Below are 15,473 nucleotides of genomic sequence, written 5' to 3'. Positions count from 1 at the left end.
TAGCATTTGGGACCACGGGATTATTATGATTTTTTTATCATGCTTGATCGTAGTTCATTTCTTCTTATTATAGCGATGCTTCTTAGGATATGTGTTCCCTGAGGACAAATATCTTTTGGGAACCACTGTAATTGATTTTTTTCAGATTCCATATATTGGTACAGATCTTGAAACAAAATTTGAGGGGATTTGCAGCGATAATGTACATACTCGATTCTTCACTTTTCATTTTTTATTCCCGTTTATCGTAGCGGGCAGAAACTATTATTCATATTCTTTTATTCATCAAAGGATCTAACAATCGCTAGGAATTGTTAGAAATGTAGACAAAGTACCTTTTCACCCTTTATTTTACATTTTAAAGATATTACTGGATTTATCGTAATGCTACAGGACTTATTCTATTAACATTATTAAACCCTTATTTATTGGGAGATCCAGACAACTTTATTCCGCAATCCACTTGTTACCCTGCCCATATTAAACCGGAGTGTTATTTTTATTTGCATAGGGCTATTTTACGATAAATTTCCCAAATAAATTGGGAGGTGTTATTGCCTTAGTAATATCTATCCTCATTTTATTAATTTGCCTTTTACCCATGTAGCAAAATTTCGAAGATTAACGTTTTACCCTTTTAAAATCAACTTATATTTTGATCATTAGTAAGTATTGTCTTTTTATTAACTTGGATTGGGGCACGCCCGTTGAAGATCCTTATGAAATTACTGTCAGATCCTGACTGTTCTTTATTTCTCTTATTATATTATTAACCCCTTACACTTATATGATGGGTAAAGATACTAGATTAGTTATTTGGCTGATAGGAAAGCACGTGTTTTGAAAGCTCGCAATAGAGGTTCGAATCCTCAAATTTAACTTTTCTTAAAAGTTACAATAGATTATAATAAACAAATGAAACAAATAGTTTTTACCCCTATAAAAATACTAAAAAATTTAGAGCAAAGGTAAGAATCTTTTTCAGCCAAATATATAAGCTTATCATAACGGAAACGTGGGAAGGTACCACGGGCTCAAACAAAGCAAAAGCGACCATTACAAGTTTTAAGTAATAGAAAGGACTGAAAATCTCCTCCCAAAAAAATTAAAGAGAATAATATTCTTATAATAAGATTTTTTGCATATTCAGCTATAAAGATTAAAGCAAAACCACCTCTTCTAATTCAGTATTAAACCAGATACGAGTTCAGATTCTCCCTCAGCGAAATCAAAGGGGTTCGATTAGTCTCTGTAAAACCATTGAGGCAAATCAAATTTAAAAATAGGGGAAAAGTAAATCAGAGTAATCACACATCACGTTGGTACAGTCTAAATAAGCATAATCAAAACCCCTACTAAAAATAAAAGATAATAAAATTAAAGCAGTCTTACTTCATATGAAATTGTTTGAGCTACTGCTCGTAATCTACCTAAAGGGAATATTTGGAATTAGAAGATCCCCCAGGGTCTATAGTGGTGTATACACCTAGTCTAGTTTCAACATAAAAAAATAAAGTACTCATAGTAAAGTTTATTAGCCCCAGTTCATAAGGTATTACTAATCAGACAATTAAAGAAACAAATAAACTAAAAACAGAGAGAATAATAAGGTAAAAAGTTTGATTAAACAGGTAAAGTTGGGTTTTTGTAAATAACTTAACAGCATCGCAAAAGGGTTTAACAAACCTAATAAAACCAACTTATTAGAGACCTTTACAATCTGAATATAAACCCAAAATTTACGTTCCAGTAAAGTAACAAATGCTACCGCCTACTAGAACACAAATGATTATAATAAAGTAATTAATAACTATAATTAAGTTATCACAGTATTACTTGTGAGATTAATTACTCACATTATTGGATCCTAAGTCCAATGCATAATTCTGCCAAGCAACAAAAAAATTAAAAATTTAAACATATAAATTTAAAAATTTTTTTTAAACTACTTAATCCTTTCGTACTAAAGTAGTTATAATAAAATTAAGAGATAGAAACCGACCCGGCTCACGCCGGTCTGAACTCAAAACATTAAGGGTTTAACCAAAACTACAATACCTTTGGATAAAACCAATGGCCCCTATTAAATGGGGTGCCCCTTTTTTCTACAGGAAGAATAAAGCCCCAATTAAAGCCTTTATATCCTACTATGAACGTAACATATCAGACTTTACTACTACCCCTCCCTACTAAACCTAATTCTACATTCCACAATCAAGAAAATATAACTCCCTTGTTAGGCTTTTCCCCCAAATAAAAATATACTCGAATTCAATCATAACCATCCGAGTATTTGAATAAAAAACGCCCCTGCCAGAAAAATGTATTTGGGAACCCCCTGCACCAACAGGTGTTCTTCTTACCATAGAGCTTTTTTGTTTGGTAGTCACAATAAATGGAAAACCCTAAACAATTCTAGGGATACTTTTTAAACAATAAAAGCAAAAACAGTTCCAACATACTTTCACAATAACCAAGGCGATAAAAAACCCTCTTCCCTCCTAACATTTTCTCCTCAACCTAAAGTTTTAAGCCCTACCTTTCTTAATTATAAAAAAACCCTATGTAAAGAATAGAAAAAAAGAAGGGTTCACTTGAAGCAATAAAAAGTTATAAAAATTAACATATATCCCCCACAGCCTGCAGTTCCACCGTTTTTCGGGCCTTGATAAACCTCAAACCTAAAATAAGAACTAAAAGTAGGAATTAAAGATCTGCTCAAAACCCTTGATAAGAAACAACAAATAAATCCATTAAACGTTGAAAAAAGTTTTTTAATTTGTAATAAAAAAAAAAATAAAAGAAAAAATATTAAAACCATAAAAAAAAAATAGAAGAAGTGGCTTTTAACAAAATTTAAAATTATCGTTTTTAAAACCCTTTTTTGTCCCCTTGAGGCAAACCCAAAAACAGGAGCCAAGTAAAATCCCCAAAAAACTGGATAAGCAATTTTGAAAGATATAACCCAAGAAATCAACTCCCGGGAACATCCCAACCCTCAATTATCTAATTGTAAAAATTCATGGATGACACAATAAACATTAACTTTATTTGTTTAAACGATAGGAAAAAGAATAAATAAAAGAAAGCGTTGAAACAAGCCTCTCCAGTTTAAATTTACCAAGCAGTATCAATATAATTACACAATAATAAAGAAAATTTTTAGTTTTCAAACATTGTTAACCAAAATTATTAACACCTTCCACGGGAAAAAATCCCTTTCCCCCTAAAGAAAAATTTCGTTAAAACCAAAGGTGGTTAACGGAACTACAGATACTAAAAGATCTAGTGCCCCTAAGCAAACCCCTTCAAACAAGCCTGCCCACAAGTTTAAAAAAAAAAATAATACAAAGTACTTTCATGAAACCTATATTAGATAAAATGTTGAATCCTTTATAAATTCAAAAAATGGTTTTAGTATAATATACTCCCCCAAACCTCCAATTAACGGTGGTTTTGTGTTTTTTAAATAAAAGTTTTTTTTACTAGTTTAAAAGAAAAACCAAACCTCATAAACCACAATAATTACTCCTTCAAACTAATAGGGAAACCCACTGGTTAAAATAAAAAATTAAGAATTTCATACATTTAGTTTTTAAAATAGCTTCTTAAATAAAACACTGGGTCCCCCCTTTGGGTAAATTCAGAATTGGAAAGTGTTTCAATTCCCCTTCTTAAAAAGCACAGAATCAGAAAAGAAAAAAGAAAAGTTTTTTTGCCCTCTTTACACTCAGTTTTTTTTCCCAAAACTACCATTTTTTGTTAAATTAAACCTATTCCCTCTTATGTAATTTCACTTATTTTATAATTAAAATAAAATAATATTTTACTTTACCATAAAATTAATATTGTTCACCAATAATTATTATTTCATCCTTTTTTGTTAATATTAATTATTGTTTAATGAATAAGTTCATTATAGTGTTATATATTTGATTATATATAATTAAATGAAATAAAATTATGTTTAAAATTAAAAAAATTTAAAAATGAAAAAATTAAATAATAAAAAAGTAATTAAAAAAAAATAAAAAAAATGTATTTTAGTTTAATTTATTTAATATAATTTTTTAAAATATATAAATAATTATACAAAATTTAATATTTTTAATTATAATAATTAAAAATAATTAATTTTAGAGTAATAAATAAAATAAAATTTTTTATTATATAATTAAACATTTAACAAAATAAATTAATTTTAAAAATTATAAAAAAATTTATAAAATATTTATAATTTTAATATAAAATTATTATTATTTATCATGATAATTATAATATAATAAAATATATTAATTTAAAATAACTATTTGTTTTATTAATATTAAAATACAATTAATTTCAAATATATATATTTTAATAAATAATTTATTTTATTAAATATTAAATACGAATGTTATTATTAAAATTTTATTTTAATTTTTTTTTATAAATTAATTATATAATTATAAGCATTTAAAAATGAAATATAATAAATAATTTTTTAATTTATTTTCAATTTTAATTTATTTTTAAAAATAAATTTAAAAGTTTATTAATTATTAAAAAGATATTATAAATTAATATAAATTAAATTTTATAATATTATTATATTTTTTTTAAAAATATTTTATAATAATTTAAATAAATTTTATAAAAATATGATAATTAAATGAAAATTATAAAACATATATTAATTTTCTTTTTTTATTTATTTATTTTAACATTATAATAAATTATTTTAATTTTGTAATTATTTAATAATCTATTATAAAATAATTTTATTATAAAAAAATTTTAATTTTATTAAAATTAATTATTTAATAAATTTTTAAAAAATTGTTTGTTTTACCTTTTTTTAACCCGAAAACACCACGTTTGTTACTTTCATCCCCTTAGCATAGGGCCCTTATAATTTACTAATTCAAACTTGTAAATAATCTGTTGGTGTTTTTTACAGCTGGTGTTCTTCAATAGATTCTTTTTGTGGGTTTTTACCTATGTATTATTTTAATTTATTTTATTTTTTTCCTAGTCGCAATATTAGTTGTCTTTATTTTTTAAATTGTGACTGTAGCATCCTTAGCTTCTTAATGAGTTTCCTTGTTAGATTTTTCTAACCATTCCCCCTTTTTTTAACCTGTTTAGTTATTTATAATAACCGCTGTTTTTTTTTTCCAAGTTTAACAGACTTACTTAAATAATATTTATTAAGAAAAATTTTCCTATATTAGTAAATACTACTCCCTCCTTTTTTCCCTACAACAATCAATCAACTGATTAAATGACCCCAGTTTTTTCTTCAACCCCTATCATTAGTTTAAGAATCCGTTTTTTATAATTAATACTACTATTTTAAAACCTCACTTTTAATTTTAAACTTTTATTGTATTTATATTTGTTATTAACATAAATCGTAAGTAAGTTTAAAAAATTAAACCTAACCACTTTTTTTTTTTGGTCCCCCCCCTTTACGACTCATTCCCCTTCACCTAAAATTAATGACAATCACCCATGTCCGTAAATCACCCCCTTTAATTTAAAAATTTAAAATGGAGCTGGTTTTTTTTTGGAAACCCCTTCCCAGCCACCCAGTGGGCCCTTCACATTTTCCAAACTTTGTTGACACTTTGAGGGAAGGATGTTCTCCTCCTTGGGTTTTTTTAAATTGGCCTTAGGTTTAAATTCACATCGTACTTGGACTCTTTTAGCCTATACAGCTACTATACTGCCTTTCCCCCCATGTTTTGACACCCCCTAGCCATTCTCTAGTGGTTAAGCAACTATTTTGTGTCGAGATGGTTTAAAAATTTATGGTTGATCCTTTCTCTCCGAACGTTCCATGGCTAATGGGGCGTCCTTTTTTCCTTCTTCCATTTGTTCGTTGTTATTATACTAACCGACGAGGTATTTTTATGGAAATCCGTTTTTTAAATATAATAAACCATTTGCTTTGATCCAGTAGGGTGTCATTTTCTAGCTACTATGTTGTTTTATAGGCGACCTGCCTTCCCTTAGAAATTATGTTGGTTACTTGGAGGCAAAAATCATTCTGGTGAGCCCACTGTAATTCACGAAATTTTATTTTCCAGCTAATTCCCATATATTGGTTACATGACATCCTTGGTAAACTGATTTGGAGGTGGATTTGCCCCAAAGTTCCCGGATAATGCCTACCCATTTTAACTCGAATTTCTTCAGCTTTTCCAATGTTTTTAAGTCCCGTTTGTTGTTATCGTAAGCAAGCAAGCAACTATTATTCCCATAATTCCGTTTTTTTTATTCATCCAACATGAATCCTAAACAATCCCCGCTTCGGAAATTGTTGTTAAAAAATGTTAGAAAACAAAAAGTTAACCTTTTTTTCATCCCTTATTTTTACATTTAAAAGGATATTACTGGATTTAATCCCCGTAATGCTAGCAGGAAACTTTTATAATTCCCTTATTAACCCCATTAAATTAAAAACCCTTGATTTTTTATTGGGAAGATCCCAGACAACCTTTTAAAAAATAAATTTAATTTTTTTTGTTACAATAAAATGTAAAATTAACATATTAAATTTAATATTTTTTTAATATTCATTTAAATTTTATTTTTATTAAATTTTGAATTTTTAAAATTTTTAAAATAAAAATTCCATATATTTATCCCTGGGGCCAATCCAGCCCTTGTTTACCCTGCCACATAGTGTCCAACACCGGAGTTGGTGTGATAATATTTTTTTTGTTTTTTCATTATTTGCCAACTATGGCCTAATTTTACGAATTCGAATTTCCCCTAAATAAATTAGGAAGGTGGTTTTGTAACAATATTCCCTTAGGGTAAATTTTTCTATCCTCAATTTTATGTATCTTGCCCCTTTTTACCCATTGGAAGCACAAATTTCCCGAATATTTTAAAACGTTTTTTATCCCCTGTTTAAATCACTTTATATTTTGCTCCATTATTAAAGTAGTGTCCCCCCCCCCCCCCCTTCTTATTACCTTTGGAATTGGGGCACGGCCCCCGTTTTTGAAGATCCTTAATAATGTAATTACTGGTCCCCCAGATTCCCCTGAAACTGTTCCCTTTATTTTCCTCTTAATTAGGTTATTAACCCACTTTACGACTTAATCGTATAATGATGGGAATAAGATACTAGATTTAAGTTTTCTTTTGGCTGATAAGGAAAAAGGCCACGGTTGTTTTTGGGGAAGCTTCGCCAATTAGAGGTTCCGAATCCCCTAATTAAACTTTTCTAAAAAGTTACAATTTAGAATTTTAATAAACTAAAACCAAATGTAAAAACCACAAGTTTTTCACCCCTATAAAAACATCCTAAAATACTTTGAGCCCAACAGTTTAAGAATCTTTTTTCCAAAAGCAAATTATATAAGCTTTATTCAATAACGGAAAAAACGTGGGTAAAAGGTAAAAACCCACGGGGGACCTCAACAAAGGCAAAAAGGCGACCATTCCAAAGTTTTTTTTAAGTTAATAAAGAAGGAAACTGCTTAAATTCTCCTCCCCTAAAAAAATTAAAAAAGGGGGGGGGAAGAAATAAATATTTCCCTCTTAATAAATTAAGATTCTTGCATATCCAGCTATAAAGAATTAACAGCCAGACCCCCCTCTTCTTATATTCCCAGTATTTCAAAAAACCAGAAATACTAAAGTTGTTGTTCAGATTCTCCCTCAGCGGAAATCAAAAAAGGGGTTTTTTTCGATTTAGTCTCTGCTAACATGAGGCAAATCCCCAAATTAAAAGAATAGGGGGAAAAAGTAAAATTCAGAGTAATCACAAAACATCACGGTTTGTTGGGTAAACAGTAACCCCGAAATAAAGCCCCATCAACTGAATCCAAAAACCCCTCGCTCCCTAAAAAAAAAAAAAATAAAAAAGATAATAAAATTTCCAAGCACGTTCCTTACTATCATATGGGAAATTGTTTTTCTTTTGAGCTTACGCCTTAATCTAACCTAAAAGGGAATATTTTGGAATTAGAAGAAATCATCCCAGCTTCTTTTTAATAGTTGTTGTTAAACACCCTAGTCCTTCGTTAAAACAACATTAAAAAAAAAAAATAAAGTACTCATGTAAAGTTTGTTTATTTAGGCCCCCCAAGTTTTTTTCCAATAACAAGGTAACAATTACTAACAGACAAATTAAAAAGAAACCAAAATAAACCCTAAAAACAAGGAAGAATATAAAATAAAGGTTAAAAAAGTGTTTGATATAAAGGTAAAAGTTTGTTTTTCCCTTTAAGTATAAATACACTTTTAAAAACAGCAAAACAATTTCCCCTATTTCAGCCAACAAAGGTTTGTACACAAAACCCTATAAAACACCCAAATTTTTATTAGGCAACCTTTTAAAAACGAATCCGGACTATACCCCTTAAATCTTTTTACGTGTCCAGTAAAGTACCCAAATGCTAACCGGCCTTACTAAAGAACACAATTGATTAAATAATAAAGTTATTAAATACCTACTAAATTCATGTTAATCCACCACCCAACCACGTTTATTACTTGTGGAAGGAATTTAATGGTATTTTGACTCCCCCCCTATTTACCTCCCCCACATTATTGGATCCTAAGTCCCCAATGCCTATTTCCCTCCAAAGCAACAAATAAAATTAAATATAATTGTCCATCTAAATAAAATTTATTTAACTACTTAAAAAATCCCTTTTCCCCCGTACTAAAGTTTAATAATAAAATTAAAGAGATAGAAACCCGCACCCTGGACAACCTCCCGACCGGGTCACCCCTGAACTTCAATTCCCATATGTAAGGGATTTAAAAATAGGGTCGAAACAGACAACTTCCGTTAATAACCTGCTTGAATTAAAATACGGAATAACCTTAATTCCCAACATCGAGGTCTGGCAAACCTTCTTGTTCCCCCCGATGAGGACCTCCCTCCCTCCCACCAAAGAAGATTTTAACGCCTGTTATCCCCTTAAAGTAACTTTAATCTGTTTTTAATCCTTTTAATAAGGGGCATCATTATCCTGTTTTCCCTTTTCAATTATAATACTTTGTTTTTTTAAATAAAATATTTAAAAGAACAGTTACTTCCCAAATTTAGAATTTACCACCCCGTCCCCAACCGCCCCCCAACCGCCAACAAACCATTAATTAAAAATCCAAGTTAATTACTAACAATTTAACTAATTTTAATCAAATTATATGTTAAAGTTTTTTTATAGGGTTCCTTAAATTCGGGGTCCCCTTAAAAGTTATTAAAGCACTTTCCACACTTATAAAGTTGTTTAGTTGTCAACGTATTATAACCTGAGACCAGATTACCTTTTTGTTCCCCAAACCGCCATTCTTACCAAAAGGCCTTTCAATTAAAAAGAACCCTAATGATTTATGCCCTACCCTTTCGCCAACGTGTCAGTAATACACCGGCTGGGCGCCCTTTTAAAAAATAATTTTTTCAGTGCCCAGGCTAGGAACTTTTTATATAACAAATCCATTATAGACATGTTTTTTTTTTTGGGGGGGAAATAAAAACAGGCCAAAACGGTAGATTTGCCCGGAGTTGTTTTTTTTCCCCCTTATTATATCCCCTAAAAAAAAATAAAAATATATACATGTTATTTTTAATGTTTTTATCTATTTACAACAAAACTGTATTTTTCTAACCTTAAATAAAAGTTCAAATTATCACTTTAATGGTTAAATTTTTATTAACATAAAATATTGGCTACTTAACAAGTTAGATTCAGTGTTTTATTAAAATTTGAAAGGAAAATTATATTAAACCCTAGAAACGGTTTTTAATTAATATAGCTGTTTTTTTTACGCCTACAAATTCCACTAAAAATAATTAATTCCCCAATTAATTACAATAACACCCCCTATTGTTAGAACAAGAAAAAGCTTGGCTTGATTTTTTTTTGCGTTTTTTTTTTTTCTTTACCCTCCTATTCTTTTATTATAATTTAAAAGCTTTTTGATTTACCTCAATATACATTCAAATAAATTTACATTTTCCACCAATAACCAAGATATGAACAAAACGATTAGCCCCATTTTCACCTACTGTATTTTAAATTGTTGTGATAATTTTTTTCATTACTACATCGAAAACAAAACTAATATATTTTTTATTTTTTTTGTATTCACTAAAGCTCCCTTTTTTCCCTTTTCGGGAAACCTTTTTTCCTTTAAACATAATAAAGATTATTTTGGAATTTTTTCCCTACTACACAAGGGGTTTAAACCAAGAATTTTAACTTTACTTTTTTATTAATTCCCATTTTTTTGTTGCAATTTATTTTCCTCTTTCCCTTTAACAGTACTTTAGTCCTATAATTTTTAATTTATAAAAATTTATTTCGATTCCCCTCTACTAAAACAAATACATTTCACACAAATATTTTTCTTACTTCACTTAATATATAGGAAAAAACCATGATTTGCTTAATAAAGAATTTTAATTTTTTCAGATACACTTGATTGCCCCACAACCAATGGAACTTCCTCAACGTAAGTGAGAATGCTTTAACTATTCCAAGCCCTCCCATCTTGGAATTATCCCTAGTTAACACTTTTTCCAGTTAACACCTAACTATGTTTACCGAAAACTTATTCCCCTCGGCCCTAAATTGGACGAAAAGAAGCGAACGGGCGGATTTGTGTACAGAACCTAAGAGCTAAGAAATCAAAAGAATTCCCTTGGTTTTAAATTTCTTTTTTACTTTTTAAATCACCCCTTTCAATAATAAAGATTTTCCTTTTTTATTATTTCGTATATTTTTAATATATTGACCCATCGCTTTTTCCCTGATTAATCCATAAGCTGCCCCACCTTTTTGATCCTACTATATCCTAAGCTAACCTAATTTCAATACCTCTACCGCTTTATTGTAAAAGTTTACCTTAAATAATGAAACGGGTTTAGAACAACTGTTTAATCATTACAAAATAAGTAAGATATTCCGTAGGTTTCTCCGATTATAAGGACAGGTTTTTCCCTCTTAAATAGACTAATTTAAACCCCACCAGACCAAACTCCCTTTGAGTTTTCCAAGATAATAACCTGTTTATAGTACCCAGGTCATTAAATAATTCCCAAATTAAAGGTGTAACAGGGTAATTCCCCCCCCCTAATTCCCTGGTTCACCATTCCCTTTTAATCCTTAACAGCCTTTTAGTCAATTAAAGAATTTAAAAAACTTTTATTTTTTACTATTTTTCAAAAAAAAACTTGTGAATTTTCACCCTTTATTAATAAAGGCCTTTTTAAAAGAAAAAAAATTAATAAATATAACTGGTTTTTTTTTAACCAAATTTCCCCTTTCATTTTTACCTCCTCAGTCTAAACCTGCGGCCACATTGTTGCTGGGCCCAAACAAATTTTGTTAAACCCAAGGTTTCATAAATAAGTTTTTAAGGATTTACCCAAAGTTTCTAAAACGTTTTTCAATTTTATTGTGGGGATTAGCATTAGTAACTGAGAATTTTAATTTTCTTAAGAAAACCCCTCTACATTCCAGAGAGACAATTTAATTAAACCATTTTAGTTTGTTTTAAAATAAAACCTATTGTAACAATTTAGATTTACATGTACCAATTTAAACATAAAAAATGGAAGAACAAGCTAGGATAAAACTTTAACTTAAACTAAGAGGCACTTTATACATATAAAACACGAATAAGTAAAAAATAAAAATAAGTAAATTATAAAATTTTTTTGAAGATATAAGAAATGATTTAGAGAGTAACTTGAAAAAAATTACCTAACATTTTTTTTTAATTTTTAGAATCTCTGTCCCCCCCAACCCTTTTGGCCCCCCCCTCAACTTCAAACCCTTTTTTATATAATTCTTAGGTTTAATTAACATGGCCAAGGAAATGTATATAATTTTTTACTAAAAGTTTACCAAATTTGAAAACATAATTAAACCATAAACAGCATCGGAATTTATAATTGTCTAATAGTCAAACTTATTTTTTTGAATAAACATCAAAATCCCCTCCGACCGATTTTTTGTAAGAACGCCCTTCGGGGTGGTTAAAATTTATACCATTTTAGTCTAAGGTTTTTTTAAAACTTGTGTTTTTCATTTTTATATAAATCAAAACTAGTTATATGTAGAATATAATTTAATTTGTTTTATTTTATTTACAAATAATAAAACAGTTTAAAATTTTTTTTAAAAAGAATTATTATATACTTATTGTGGTTTTAAATTTGATTTAATAATAAAAATTTTTTAAATTTAGGATGTAGTTTAAACCTTTTATTCTATCTAATTAAAATATTTTTGTAAATAACTTTCTATTTGAATGGACCATCTGTAAAAACAACAATGTGAAATTATATATAATTGGTAAATAACGTTTTAAAAGACCGTCGTTAAGAATGGTTCTTTTGATTTCCTGAGATAATTAAAATAGTGGTGTAAAAATAATTTAGTCTCCTGTTTACCAATTGTAAAATTTTTAAAGAATAATTAAAATATATAGACTAGTTACAAAATAATCTAGATTCCATTTGTTTTTATTATGTAATTTTTTCTTTTTTTTATTTTTAAAATAAAAAATAGTGGTCCCCCGTCTTATATCAAAAACTATTAAAAATTCTAAGCATAATTAAAGTTTTTCCCCAATCCCTTCAAGAAGAAACACTATTTTATTTATAACCGATAATTTAAAATATATATATAAATATTTAATTAAAGAAAACTTTTTAAAAGTGAAATATGCGGTTATAAATATTTAATTTAATATATAGTACTTAAAAATTAAGTTTTTAGCTCTATCAAAAGTTTTACTACCACTATTATCTAAATTTAATACAACTTAAAAATATAGTCATGTTTACTATCTTTAATAATTAATTTTTATATAAAATGAAGTGCGTGAAAAAGGATTATCTTGATAGGATAAAAACATGTAAGTATGAATCTTACCTTCATTAAATGCCCTTTTTTTATACCCAATGGAATTAACACCATTACCCCAAAGATCAAAACTTTGTGTGCACTATACACCAGAGTATATCTTTAATATTAGTTTATTCTTTTACAGCAAAAAAGATAAGCTAAGTAAGCTCGTGGGCTCATACCCCATTATGAGGGTCTAACCCCCTCTCTTTAATTTTACTTTCTTCTTCACAAGTCTTATTTTTTTCTTCTCTCTCTTTAGGTACCCTTCTCTCCATTTCTTCTTCGTCTTGATTCGGAGCTTGAATTGGACTTGAACTAAATCTAATATCTTTTATTCCTTTAATTTCTTCAAAAAATAATCAATATTCCTCAGAAGCCGCTCTAAAGTACTTTTTAATTCAAGCGTTAGGTTCTTCGGTTATTATTATATCCGCCTCTTTTGTATTATAAATCTAATGAACTAGCCATCATGTTGATAACAGTGGCTCTTTTGTTAAAATCAGGAGCAGCTCCATTTCATTTTTGATTCCCTAGAGTTATAGAAGGATTACAATGACCTAAAGTGATTATCTTAATAACAATTCAAAAAAATTGCTCCTCTCTCTTTATTACATATACATTATTTCAATGATCTGCCCATTATTCCAGCAGCTATTATCTCTTCCGCGTTAGTAGGAGCAATCGGAGGGATTAACCAAACTTTTTTACGTAAAATTATAGCTTATTCCTCTATTAATCATATAGCGTGGATAATATCAGCTATCTTGATTAGAGAAACGAACTGATTATTATACTTTTCGTTTTATTGTTTTATTTTACCTCAATTGTTATATTATTCAATTTTCAAGAAGCTTTCCATATTTCTCATATTATAAACTATTCGTCACACTCACCGCAAATAAAAATAATTATATTTTCCTCGTTATTATCTATAGGGGGTTTACCTCCCTTTACAGGATTTATTCCCAAGTGATTTATCATTCAAGAAATAATTTCCTCCCATATATTTGTTATTTTAATAGTCCTTCTTATATCGGCCCTTCTGACTCTATTTTACTACTTGCGTATTGCTATAATAGCATTTACAATTTCAAGTCCTAGTACTAAATGGGTATAAAAATAATAAGTACATCGTCTTAAACACCTTCATTATTGTATATCAACTTATTTGGTCTACTTGCCCCTAATCTGTTCATGGTAATTCTATAAAGCTTTAAGTTATCAAAACTTATAGCCTTCAAAGCTGTCAAGAGGAGTAGAATCTCCTAAGCTTTAACCTTTTAAGCTCTGGCGTTTCACGCATCTTCAGAATTGCAGTCTGACGTCTTGTTTGATTTCCACTACAAAGCCATGATAAAGGGTTATTTACCCGTACATAGATTTACAGTCTATCGCCTATAACTCAAGCCATTTTATCTAACGCAACGATGATTATTTTCTACAAATCATAAAGACATCGGAACTCTATATTTTATTTTCGGAGCTTGAGCTGGAAATAGTAGGTACAGCCCTTAGTCTTATTATTCGTGCTGAATTAGGTCAACCAGGAAGCCTTATTGGAGATGAAACCCAAAATTTTCAATGTAGTAGTTACAGCTCACGCTTTCGTTATAATTTTCTTTATAGTTATGCCTATTTATAATTGGAGGTTTCGGGAATTGGCTTGTCCCTTAATGTTAGGTGCTCCAGATATGGCATTTCCCCGAATAAAATAATATAAGTTTCTGACTTTTACCCCTTCGCTAACTTTACTTTTATCTAGAGGTATAGTCGAAAGAGGAGTGGGAACTGGATGAACAGTATAACCCTCCTTTATCAGCCAGAATTGCTCACGCAGGTGCTTCAGTTGATCTAGGTATTTTTTCATTACATTTAGCAGGGGTCTCATCAATCTTAGGAGCTGTAAACTTTATAACGACCGTTATCAATATACGATCTACAGGGATAACTATAGACCGAATACCACTTTTTGTTTGAGCAGTATTTATTACAGCTCTACTCCTACTGTTATCTTTACCGTCCTAGCAGGAGCTATTACTATACTATTAACAGATCGTAATTTAAATACATCCTTCTTTGATCCAGCAGGAGGTGGTGACCCAGTCTTATATCAACATTTATTTGATTTTTCGGTCATCCTGAAGTATATATTTTAATTCTTCCTGCTTTTGGGATAATCTCACATATTATTAGTCAAGAGTCTGGTAAAAAAGAAGCTTTTGGAAAAATTAGGAATAATCTATGCTATACTAGCCATTGGTTGTTCTAGGATTTGTAGTATGAGCTCATCATATATTTACTGTAGGTATAGACGTTGATACTCGTGCTTACTTTACATCTGCTACGATAATTATTGCTGTCCCGACGGGTATTAAGATCTTCAGCTGACTAGGAACATTACACGGTACTCAATTGAATTATAGTCCTTCTTTAATTTGGGCATTAGGGTTTGTATTTTTATTTACAGTTGGGGTCTAACAGGAGTTTCCTTGCTAATTCATCTATTGATATTATCTTGCACGATATATTATGTATTACCACTTACTATGTTCTTTCATAGAGCCGTATTTGTATTTTCAGTATTACCATGATTCCCTTTTTACC

The 15,473-nt window shown here is 29.2% G+C and overlaps 1 pseudogene; it reads left to right on the top strand.

Moving 5' to 3' along the window:
• The first annotated feature begins 73 nt into the window (after positions 1 to 73).
• On the top strand, positions 74 to 15,362 carry LOC119571753 (annotated as a pseudogene).
• The last annotated feature ends 111 nt before the right edge of the window (positions 15,363 to 15,473 follow it).

The sequence above is a fragment of the Penaeus monodon genome, unplaced genomic scaffold (assembly GCF_015228065.2).
Source record: "Penaeus monodon isolate SGIC_2016 unplaced genomic scaffold, NSTDA_Pmon_1 PmonScaffold_7780, whole genome shotgun sequence".
Classification (NCBI taxonomy): Eukaryota; Metazoa; Arthropoda; class Malacostraca; order Decapoda; family Penaeidae; genus Penaeus; species Penaeus monodon.
The sequence above is the reverse complement of the archived record's forward strand: the minus strand, read 5'-3'. Positions and strand labels throughout refer to the sequence as shown.